General features: G+C 40.3%; 2 long non-coding RNA genes across 2 annotated transcripts; both read right to left on the bottom strand.

Moving 5' to 3' along the window:
- Window positions 1-5466: 5466 nt before the first annotated feature.
- On the bottom strand, window positions 5467-7657 carry LOC128807687 (uncharacterized). Its single transcript, XR_008437244.1, has 3 exons — window positions 7559-7657; window positions 6111-6184; window positions 5467-5690 (listed from the first exon to the last, which is right to left on the bottom strand). It is a non-coding gene; the product is annotated as an uncharacterized LOC128807687 (long non-coding RNA).
- A 1790-nt stretch (window positions 7658-9447) lies between these two features.
- On the bottom strand, window positions 9448-10748 carry LOC128807603 (uncharacterized). The gene is made up of 3 exons (XR_008437209.1): window positions 10717-10748; window positions 9719-10022; window positions 9448-9514 (listed from the first exon to the last, which is right to left on the bottom strand). It is a non-coding gene; the product is annotated as an uncharacterized LOC128807603 (long non-coding RNA).
- Between the last annotated feature and the right edge of the window lie 1833 nt (window positions 10749-12581).

The following is a 12581-nucleotide window of genomic DNA, read 5'->3' as shown; positions in this document are numbered from 1 at the left end:
TCTCAAGTAATTCTTAATTACAGGATCACAGGAGGATTCAAGTCAAAGAGAACTTCAGGAGGTCTCTGAGTAGGAGTCTCCTGCTCAAAGCAGGGTCAACTATTCTCTGGGTATTTCGAAAAAGACTGGAAACACTATCTATCAAATTTTAGTTTTAAACGTAAATGTGACTTCTCTCAGAGCTCACATAGCCTTTAAGAGAAAGCCTCAAACCCAATCTAATGAATTTATATGTATTTCCATGCCTAGAAATTGTTTTTTAGAACAATTTGCAACAGAATTGTATGTCTTTCACCTGGTGTGAATTCAGCATCAGGCCCTCAGTGCAGTATGACAGTATTCCATGGCTGAGAGCAGGCAGGACAGACAAAAGACTTCAAATTAAACAGCAGCATGGCATTGGTTCTTATATCTTTTATGCACTTCTTACCTTCACTCAGGAAGCCCAAGGCAAGGCAGAAGGACACATTTGCCCCGGAGTGCTGGATCTGCAGGTTGCCAAGGCAGTGACAGGTTCTGCACCCATACACAGCAGTAATTTTGCAGTGTTTTTTTCTTGATGCTTACTGGTAGCAAAAATATTTGTGATGTGGAGATTAACTCCTGCAGAATTAATCACAAGATGATCTGCAGAGAATGGTTTCCCTTAAAGTGGTTTTGTCTGTAGTACAGATAACCATTTCCATTTTTCCTGAGAAAGATAATCAGCTCTTTTAATTTCCCCAGTTTATTATGGGTTCTTTGCCTTGTGCCTTGGTCTGTTTGTGTAAAGTCTTATGGGTCTTTGTCTATGGCTTCTGAACTGAGCTATGAGGTCAGATCCTAGACTTCTGGGGAGAACAAAAGGTGCTTTACATGGAAGAGCCCTGTGTTGGATTGTTTTCCTTGAGAACATAGTAGCAATATGCTTCACAACTGAGCTTGGTACAAGTGTGCCAAAATGCTGTCAGCCATGGACAGATCTACAGTAATATGAAGAAAAGACCTAGGGGAAAAAAGATCAAGTTTTTTTGAATATTTGGGCTCGTGGGACTTTTGAATTTGGTATACAAACTTGGGCACAAAATTATCAAAAACTGTAGCCTTAGCTCAAAACTTCTCAACAGGTGTTACTAAGCTGTGTTTCAAACGGTGCTGCTTGCCTGTGACACCACTTATTGTTAAAGAAGGATTGTGCAAGGAACAGGAGTGACACAGGACACTGTGAGTTATGTCAGGAGCAGCAGCTACCAGCATATCTATGCTGTGCTGGCCAGAGGCTCGGGGTAACACCATGGTGCACACCAGAGCTGTTCTTGCACTAGCTCTCCTGTTATGCCTAATTATTTATTTGGGATACATGTTGATCTCATACAGAATGTTTACAATGCATGTGAGGGTTTTATCTATAAATACAAAACCAAGAGAGTGTTGCTTTTTTCAAATTTTACCAGGGGAATGCTGTGAGACTGAGTTGCTTGCAACCTCAGACTCTTCTAGTGCCCAGTATCCCAAGCATTGTAGCTGCCGCTGTACTTGAATGGCCAGCTTGGACATTTTAATATATCCTTCTCCACAAGCAGATCAACAGAGAACAGTTTCACATACCTTCATTTATCTCAAAAGATTTCATGTAAAAACACTTACAGTTGTGCAATATCATAATGTTTATGTGCTTTAAAATCTACCAAAAAATTGAAAAAGAAAAAAATGCAGTCTAATAATTACATGCAAGAACCATGCATGAAGTTATTCTCAAAAAATACACATTAGCTGAGCAGAAATGACGTTGTCATTCAGTTAGGGCTTAGCTCGGTGCCAGCATTACTTAAGCAATGATAGATCATATGGACCTTGATTGTATCTTAGAGAATTAGGTTGCCCAAAGATCATCCTTATCCTCTGTCAATAGGGAATGAAAGCTCAGGGCTGTATAAATAGTGCAAAGGGAATGCTGCACTGAACAGTGTAACTTGGAAATAAGCTTTGGAAATAAGCTGTGCCCACATAGATAACCTGGCCTTTTGGAAAAGCCATGGATGAGCATTGCTGTTGTCTCGCTGCATATCATGCATTGTCACTGGTAGGCATATGGAGAGAGGAATGAGTAACCAGTAGCAAATACCATGTGTGTGAGCAGACTTCCCTGCTGCAGTGTAATTCTGTCACTGTTGGCCTCCTTTCAGTTCTCTTCAGAAGAATTCCAGAAAATCAGATGGATTTTAAGCCAGTGGGCTGATTACACAGCCACCAAGTCATAAGGGTAAAGCACTCTATCCTCGAGAATCCATTAAAGCCCTGCTGAAACATGATCTACACTGATTAAAGGCGATTAAAAGGGGGAGGGAGAGGTTTTTGGGTTGTAATGCACTGAATGAAAGAGATCAATACATGAAGCAGGGTGATCTGAGAATCAGCCTGTCCTTGCAAATGTTTTAGTTCAGCTTCACTGGGAGAAACTGCATCCTGGACTTTTTCCATCAGCTCCATGGGAATCAGATCAATTTAATGGGTTTGCAGGGAGGGTGGGGAGGTTAGCGCTGTTAATGGAAAATACTGACAACTGTATCAAATGCTGCTGCTAATTCGAAACATTAGCAAAGTCTTCCGAAGTAGTGTTTCACCTTAACTGCCTCAGGGAATAATGTAGCTGTAATTGGAGAGTGGCTTAAAGTTATGTGCATTTCTGAAACTAAAGAAGGAAAAGGAACGCAGCAAGGAAGAAATGCTCGTCTATTCAGTCTATAAGGAAGCCATTAACTTGGCAAAAACACGGGTGAAAGTTCAGTGACTGAGCAAGCTGGCAGCTTGGTGTCGGAGAGTAGGGGAATGGAGAAGAGGGCAGTGAACCAGCCTGGTCTTCAGAGACAGGGTTTGCACTGAAATCAGTGTTGTGCTGGTGAAGCGCAGCAGAAGCATTTGTCAGACAAGACAAAAAAGAGAGATGAATGGGAGTAACAAAGAGGCCCCTCGGAAAGTCCAATGAATTGTGAGAGCTCACAAAAGACATGCAGGGTTGAATGAGGATACTGAAGGAACGTGATCCTAGGTCATGTGTGCTGTTCTTGCAAGGTACAATCAGCCCACCAGGATGTCAGCTCTTGCTGCCTGGGAGATAGCGCCCTTGCTGAAGTTTTCATTTTGTTTTGTGCCCTAGCTGGGAATCCCACAGAGAGCCTGTTACCCAGGGAGCTCAGTGCTTCCTACATGTGGACAGTATCTGTGAGGTTTCTGACTTGGAGTACTCAAACCCATTATATTCTGCTGGAAAACAGCTACATCCTTTCTTGTAGCTGAGAAAGGAAAAAGAACAGTTCAAAACAGTATTTCACAACTGCTTAAAGTCATCGGTTGGGCTTGTCCGTTTGATAGTAGTGCTATCAAAGGAGGAGTTATTCATTCAAGGAGGAGTTATTACTGCAAGGGCATATTTGCTGATTTAGAAAATGTGAAGGAAACTGAGAATGACAGAATGTAATTTTTGATGGGGCATTCAGCTATCTGGGTTTTTCTCCTAATTTTTTTTTCCTTAAGTACTGATGCTGGTCACTCTTAATGAGCAAGACATAAATAAACTATGAGACCACTGGGAAAAAGTACTGGGCTTTGCAAACATGCAGTCTTTAACCTAAACATGTTAGTGGTAAAGGAATTAAGCAGGTCTTGAAATGCCAGATGTATTTTACTACATATATTTTATTATACACAATGTCTTTTAAAAGTAGTGTTTTCTACAACCTCAGAAAGAGAATCAACAGCAATTTTACATGGAATAACTAGAGTAATAACTACTTAGAAGTTATTCTAAAGATTATTCCAGAAGATAAAGTGATGAGCTGGCATAGGTTTCTTAATATCCTGAAAATAGAGATTAGTGTACAACAGTGTGCTGCTGGGATTATTCATCATTCACCCTTCTACCAGAGATAAAGATTGCTTTGAGAACATCTTATGAAAGAAATGTCATGTCATTTCTACTCTTGTCATGTTCTTTTATTGAAATGGCAACTGCTTTGAAAATAACCACTTTTAAATGCATAAGATTTTACATAATTATATAACTTATTAAAATCTAAAATGAGGGGAAACACTGCAGAATGACTCCTCATTATTTTAGACTCTCTGTGTCCAAAAGCCATTGACAGAGCGCATAGTGTTGCATTTCACTGGCTACAGCATCAGCAGGGACCATCCCAGCACTGGGGCCACAAACCCAGTCTCACAACCTGAAATCTGTTCAAACTTTTCTCTCAGGACTGTGCAGACCCTTTGAAATGCTAAGATGAGGAAGTCAGCACATCTTTCTAGTTCAAAGATCAAATTGAATGAATTAACCAGCATATTAACTAAGATAGCCTTTCTTCTCCATTCTCAAATGGCAACTAGAGGATTAGGGTGAACCTGTACTGTACACACACAGAAAAAGATGAAATGATGGGTAAGATTCCTGTTCTCTCTTACCCTGCCAGCTTCCATAAACTATTATCTCTTTTTTCTTCAAACCCAAACCCCACAAAAAGACAAATGAGCCTGCATTGCACAAACTTGTTTCAAAGATACAGCACAAAAGCAGGAAAGCATGTAGTAAAATAAGCCTAATTTCAGGTTTAGCTTTAAAGATCTAAACCTCCTGACAACACTGCACCATCTGAAGTTATTTCCCAGTTGGAAAAAGATGTCCTTAGTCAGATTCAAGCCAGGAACCCTGCAGATTTGATAGCTGCACAGGAGCCAACAGAAAGTGTGCCTGAAAACAGTCTGAGGTATTGAAATTGTCAAATTCTTCCAACAGTCCTAAAGACTGGTCTGACTTCAGATAAGTGCCAACTTGTTTCACATCTAAGTGGCTGTCAAGAAGGGGAAAATTTGGCAATTTTATTTCATCATGTGTTAATTTTTTGCCTCCTTTTGCAGTCTGGGAGAAAACCCATAGCAAATAGAGATTAAGATGGCATCTTAAGTCTAATTGACTTGGAAAATTTTACTAATAGGACTAACCCAGGAGACACTCAGCAGTTTGATATCAAAAAGGTGCACATAGTGTTCTTTCTTTTCTCAGCCTCTTCAACGGATCTTTAACTTATTTAAATATGTTAAAACTTTTGTAACTTTTGATTGCTATGTAATATGAGCCATTTCTGATTCACCTAGGAATGGGAAGTGATTTGTGATTACTATGCCAGGATTCTCTGCAGCATGTGCTCTTGCAGTGGCACAGGCCCTGTGTAATGAGAAATCTTCCAAGCAGTAGGAATGGGTGATCACCCAGAGCCATAGCCTGTAACTAGTTCTGATTTTCTCTTCAAGGGTTTGGTTTTGTTGTTGTCATTGTTTTGGGGCTTTTTTTAGGGAAAAAAAAAAAAAAAAAAAAAAATCCTGGCCTCAGACTTGTTGCCCTAAGAGCACATTTGTTAATCTAAAATAGCAGCAGATTACACAAACTCAGATCACAATAGGATGCCTTTTCCATCAGTCAGCAGTGCAAGAACAGCTCAGGTGTGGCATGTACCATTATATAACAGCCAGTAAATAATTGCAGAAAAACATCAGCGAGCCTTAGGCAAGTGAGGACCAACTACTTTACAGAGCAAGCACTATCCTGTGGTGTGACATCCTCCATGGCACGGTGCAGTTCAACCCCATTTACAGGGAAAGCGTTAAGCTGCTCAGCACCAGCTGAGGACTGGGCAGTGCAGGCTGCCCAACAGCTGCTAGAAACAAAAGGAGAATTGACCACATTTTTAGAAGCTGAAGTGAAAAATCTCCTGTTGCAAACACAGGTACTTATATGACCAAATTCAGACAAGAACCATTTAAATCTTTGAGAGAGAATTGCAAGTAATGGTGATTTCTGAGTAGGAATAATCACCTAGGAGACAGCTTCCTCGCAGGTTTGGAAACTAGAAGTGGCTAGAGTGGGGTACTTGTGGGTTTCTTATTTTCACTGTCAGTCAATATGATACTCAAATGGACTACTTTTTTGAGTAAAACCTCTATGTCTCTTCCACGAAGGAGAGAAACAGGCTCCTGAAACATCCTGAAATGATGTAGTACCTCCAGCTTAGTAACTGCTGTCCTCTCTGTGTAGATTTGAAGCTGTAATGAACAATTACAATGAGGGAAATACATACCAAGTAATGTTGGGATGGAACATCTGTGGGATTCTCAGGTCAGTTTGGCATTGCCTGGACACAGTTTCAATTAACTGAAAAGCAGATAAACCAGTGTCAGAGGGTACTGCATATTTCTTATGGGAAGTGTAAATTCTGTGTGTTGAAAAGCAGACGCACGATCAAGAAACAGCAGTCTGCAGTCGAAAGAGATGAGAAAGGAAATCACAACTGCTTGGGATTCCAGACATTTAAACAAATGTGAATAACATTTCTAAGCAATAGAGAGATAGAAGAATGCAAAGCATGAGGAAATGGCATACTGTGATTTAAAAATAGCCTGGCGCAAGCCAGGACAGCCCTGCTGAGTGTGGAGGGAGCTGTGCAGCTGCAAGATCACTTCTGCCTTACATGACTTGGGGCATGTGCCAGAGCTCAGAGTTGTTCCTCCGTCCCAAATCTGGGAACTTTAATGGAGCACTGCCGATGAGGATAGAGAGCCAAGTTATGTAGTTAGAGAAGAGTCAAGACACATGTAACTTCAGGCTCTCTGGGATGGAAGGAGAAGACAGTGCAATTTCAAAGGAATCACTAGTGTGGAAAGAATACGTGGAAATTCCTAGTTCACAACTGGAGCTATGTAAAACTTGGCCCTTGTTCTTTTCAGAGATTTGCTGTTTTCTCTTTTATGTCAGCTCATGCAGCCTTGCACCCTCTGGCTTTTCTTTTGTGTTCTGGGAATTGAATAAACCCTGGAAGTAGTGAGAATCATCTGGTCTCACAACCTAACCATGCAAAATCCCCTGGCTGGAGTGGTTTTGATGTGAAATCATAAATCAGTCCAGGTTCACACAAAGGGTTTCTGAGCTGCAGCAAACTTTATGTGAACAAATGTGAATTTGGTTTGTTAGTATTTTTATTTAAGTTTTCCCCTTAATTTCATCCCTTCTGTGTTTTTTTCATTAACAAACATCTGGAAATTGCACGAGCTGTATTAATGGATTATTATCTTCTCCCTCTCTCCCCTTTCTTGGTGTATAATTAACTTTTCCTTTTGCTCTCTCCTTTTCTGTTCTACATACAAATGCACTTGAAAAAAGCTTCAAGGAAGATTGTTGTTAGAAGGACTACAGTAGCTTTAGGACTCAGAAAAGGATGTATTCACAGGTCACACCAAGTAAGGAGCTGAAGTACCCCTCTCTGTGAGGTCTAATTTTGGTATGTTTGAACTATCAACTGATCTTATCATGGAAAAAAAATGGTATTACAGTTTTGCATTAATATCACGAGGAATAAATATATTCCTTTAGGTAGACCACTGACCAGTCATTAATTTTACTTATTGCTTTTCTTATTGGCACAGTTCCATCAAACTCAAATCTCAGCTTATATTGCACATTCAAAGAACCAAGAGGAATAAAGTGGTAGATCTAATCTAGTCACAATTCTAAAAAGCTTTTAACAGAGACCTTCACAGAACACTAGATATGCTTAGAGAGTTTGAGGTCTGTGTGCAAACACAGCATCAGCAATCCTGTTCCAGTGGATTTAGAAGTGATGTCGTAATGAATTGTGTGAGGAGAGAGTGCAGGGGGGTGGAAATGGCTGGGGAAAAGACAGACACTAAGCTGCCAGTGGCTCAGTGCTGGGTCCAAGACTTCTGTTGCCTTTCCAAATGCTGAATCATATAGACAAAATATTTTTGTTGATTTTCTGTGTATTTTTAATCACCTGTTATAGATTTTATAAAAATAAGTAACACAGAAAAATTTAATGCTGTGAAAACATATTTTTAAAGCAAAATTTCATTATACCAAGGTCTCTTCAGACAATCCAGTGTGTTTTATAGCCATCATGTTTATATTTGTCTGATATATAAGGCTTGTGCTGATGTATGAAGAGGAAGAAGAGTAGATTCCTATGAAGAGCAGCCCAGAGCCAAAGTCCTACAAATCTCCCTTCTAAGAAACCCTTTCCACATCTGTATCTGTAATTGCTATAGGTTCTGTAATTTTTTAATCAGTCTCTTTCATTATGTTTGGGTAGTTTTGTCTCTCTCTTTTCCTATTTGAAAAGACAGAAGCAGGAATGTGTCTGGCAGGCTAGGATGATACTTTAACAGAAAAACCAAATTATGTTTTGGAGCTTTGTGGCTTAGCACAGATTTTTCATTTTATAAGGAGATGCTATTTTTGTATTACTGGTCAGGCTTATATTCCTGGTTGTTGGGCAGGGCAGTTCAAATTCCCTTTGATTCAGTATTACTTGATCTTTAACTACCAGTTTTGAAAGATTGTTTGGTCCTGTAATTTTTTCTCCATCTTTTTTTGCATTCATTATTATTTCTTAGCCATTGTACATTACACTGTGAGGCACAATCTTCCTCCATGTGCCCCCCATACTTCAACAATGCAAGGACAATAATAATAATAATAATAATATCTTCCTTCTTGCAGTAGACTATGTCAAAGGTGTTTTTCTAACCTTTCTAGGTCTGGCTTGGTGAAAGAGTAAAGAAAAAAGCTCTTTGGGGTCAGTCAAGCCCTACAGCCAACCTTATATCTGTGTGCAGCAATGGGACTAAATCAGGAAGAAACAGCTTGGAAATGCTGGCACAGAGAAATCCTTCTCTGTTTAATTCATCCTGCTTCCCCAGCAGCTTTCAGCTCATGTTTGTTGTGGTTTGTCCTAAGTCCTCCATGCTTCCTTCTTGCCTGCTAAAAAAAGTAAGCCAGAGCTCTCCTACACTGAAGTGTAACTACAACAGAAGCTTTTGGGAGCCTGTTGCCTACTGTTGTTTTTTGGGGCTTTTTTAATGGGGGTGGAAGGGAAGATTGCACAAAGTTTTGGAGTTAAACTGGGTTCTTTGAGTTGCTAAAGCATTTTGAACCTTCTCATTTACTTACTCACTGGAGGAAGACACAAGACTACACCTACAATAAAGGCATTTATAACATATGTCAAACTGCCAGGGAGAATCCTTCACTTTTCTCTTTGTAATTCAAACCAGCATTTGCATCCTTGCTGGAAGTGGAGCCCTTCTCAACTTTCCCTCACTCTGGGGAAAGGAAGTGCTGAAGGATAGAACAGTTAAGCGTACATGGACCCAAGCATCTCCTGTGCAGGGGAATTTCACAGGAGAAAGGCATTTGTTGTGATGAAGTAGCTGCTCTCCAGAGTTGATATTTAAAGCTGGAGGCTGTCTATCACTCTTTTGAGATCTTGTTTTTCCTGTGAAGGAGCTAACATCATCCTATAACCCAGATAACAAAGATCTATGTGGGGTTTACCATATATTAAGTGCTATGCAAAGCTGTTTGCAAAATTCTTCATATGCATATTAATTTTATTAGAGTAACAAAATCCTTGTAGAGCAGGTTTGATTTGTTCCTGTTGCTTGCTTGTGAGTTGGTTCCCTCTAATGCCTTAATACAAGAGGGGAAACAAATATATTTTTATTTTTATTTATCTTGGACTCAGACCTCAAGCTCAGTAATATTAATGTTAGTTCATAATGGTAATACTGCTTCATTGGCCCTAATATACCTTGATCAGGGGTACATAACATCAAAGAAAAATATCACTTGCACATAGGTATGAAAGCAAGAAGCTCTCTGAGCATGTCCTACCTGTGTTTACATGTCCAGTCCAGTCCACCACCAGCAGAGCATTGGTCAAGCATTTCCCACTGACTGGAGCAATGCAAAGAGCATTTATGTCTCTTACTCAAAAATTCACCCACATTTCCTCTGTCAGTGTTGATGTGATTTAGGTTCAGATTAGTGCAATTTATCATGAATTATGAAAATCTATTCCCTCCACCCTGTTAGACAGGGTATAAAGGGTTGCCACACCTTCCCAGTGCTGAGAGTTATTTATTTATATCCTCCTGTGTCCTGCATTATCAGATTTGACTGGCCGTATTAGTCATCTCTGCAACAAAAGTTATTATAGTTTCATGACATTATGCATTTCTTTAAGGTCAGATGTAACATTTGGTTTAATGACTGATGCAATTTACCACACAGTTTTTCAGAATGGCTTAATAACAAACTGCATGAAGAAGCAATCCAGTTTTGTTTGGGCTCATTTGTACTGATGTAATTATATCAGTATTCCTCTTTGCAGTCTCAGGAGAAAATAAAGTAAAGGAATGCATGCTTCTTGTTTTCAACCTCTGATAATTTAGAATGTGCTAGTCAACCTTGCTTTTTCTTTCTGAACAAATCACTTATATTTTGCACCCTAATATGATGGTTCAAACCATGCATTTACTTTTTACTTCATAACCATTTCACTATCATATCTAGCCTCCTTTATGGTTTTGTTTTTGGGGTTTTTTTCAGTTTAAATAATCAAGATCCAATTCACATATCTTTTGAATATGAAAATTATTTTTAAAAAAAGTAATATAGTAATATAGTCAGTGAAGATAATAAGGTCCCATGGAAAGGTACTTGGATGAGAGTCAAGAAATCTAGACTTGGTTTATCATCTTCTATTGATCACTTGGGAAGCTTTTAACAAGCTATACCATATCTCTTTGTGCTTGTTTCTTATTTCACTCTGAAGAGAAACTGAGGCACAGTTGTGGTTTCTTTCCTTTTAAGAGTGAGGGAACACAAACCTTTTTTTGTGGTTTTATAATGCAAGTGAGCAAAATGTGATCATCCAGTGTCAAAATACTCTCTTTTCTCTGTTGGGAAAAACAATGGAGAGGCAATTATGTTGAACATATCACTGTACATGTGTGATTAACAGGACCAAAAAAGCATTCCTGGAAAAACATTTTTCACATCAATAACTCACAAGTCCCTCAATTTTTAATCAGAGGGACAGTCACAAACTTCCTCGCAATAAATTCCATCTAGTCTTGCTTGGCCTGAGTCTCTCCATGAACCTCAGAAAAGCTATAGCATGAACAATGAGCTGAGGAACAGATAGAAGGTGCAGGCAAGCCCAGAGGAGCTTGGACCCCAGGGCTGCCTGCCTGGCAGCTCACAAAATAAGGGTGCTCCTCAACCAGCAGCACTGCAGAGAAGAGCACCTGAGAGCAGCTCTACTGATAAATGGGGGGATTTAGATTACCTCCCCATCCTTGCTTCCCAGAGTTGAGCATTGTCTCTCTGCTTTGGCTCAGTTCTTTGCTCTGAACCAAAGAGAGCATTTTTACAATAAAATAATCAGTTAGTAGCAGCCACAAAAAGTCCTTAGAAACCGCTGTTTTCCACCTGTCATGTCTGGCTCTTTTCAGGAGGGCATGTGGGCTGGGCTGGAGTTATGGGGAACCCCCTGAACTTCACACAGATTTGTGCCCTTGTAGCTCTCCCCTCCAAACATGATGCTCTGCCAAAGACAGAATGAGGTTGAGGCCTTCCCGCCCCCACATCCTCTTCTGAGCCTGCAGGCTGGGGGCTGTCCTCCAGGTCACTGCTCTTTCAAGCTTTGGGAAGCCTCACTACACTGAGTGAGCCTCTCTTGCCCAAATCCAGGCTGGTGACCTGTAAGTGAGAGGTGCTGCAGGGGGCAGATGGGGAGCTGTCTACTGTCACTCTGGAAATGGGATCTCCTCCAACCAGATTAAGCCGCACAATCTGGGAAAACATGGTTTCAGTTTTCTCTTTTGTAACAGCAATCCGTGTTGTCAATTTAGATTATAGACCAGAATGGCCAGCTTATGCTGTCAAAGGCTTATTTCTTAGAGGCTCTGTTGAACAAACCAGGTGTTGCACCTCCTCTTGTTCTTTCCATAGCTCTTCTAGCTGATATTTTTACACCCTGCTAAGACTGAAGATGGCCTGAACCAGACTTGAGCAGCAGAGAGAAGGACTAACATGCCTCCCAGAGTGAAGGATTGCTGCTGACTGGATCTGAGGTTTTCACACCAAAAGCAAATTTACACAGATATATCCTTGAACCACATGCTGGGCTTGGGACCAAGCAACAGAAATAGCACCGCTGAGTTTTTTCTCTATTTGGTCATTGAATTTAGATACCTTGAACTTCATGAAAATTTGAGTTTGGATTTGAAACACCTTGGGATCTGAAGCACCTTGGACTACTGGGAGATGGTGTTATGAGCCCAACAGAGAAGTGTGCAGTCACAATGAGCTACAGAACCCGGACTTCTGGTTTTCAACAGGCCCACCTCCAATCTTTTATGTTGAAGTCTAATTAATTCAGTTGCAGACAATATCTACTCTGTCCTGTACAATTTCATAGTGCATTGCACTGTTCCAAGGCTCACTTGAGCCTACAGTAATACTTTACCTGTTGGAATGGGTTTTTGCTCCAGCTAATTTAAAGGCATGTTGTGGCAATGAGTAGGTGGGGTGTATTTATCTGTAATGAAAATATTCTTCTTCTGAGTAGCTGAAGAAAGAGGAACCAGAGAGTGAGAAAACCACCAAATGGGGCAAGGAGGAAGGCAGATGAGGGGGAAGAAGGAGTGTTTCCTTGATGAAGGTCTAATCTAATGAGTTTACAATTCCA

The sequence above is a fragment of the Vidua macroura genome, chromosome 5 (genome assembly GCF_024509145.1).
Source record: "Vidua macroura isolate BioBank_ID:100142 chromosome 5, ASM2450914v1, whole genome shotgun sequence".
Taxonomy (NCBI): domain Eukaryota; kingdom Metazoa; phylum Chordata; class Aves; order Passeriformes; family Viduidae; genus Vidua; species Vidua macroura.
This window is presented reverse-complemented; position numbering and strand designations above follow the sequence as displayed.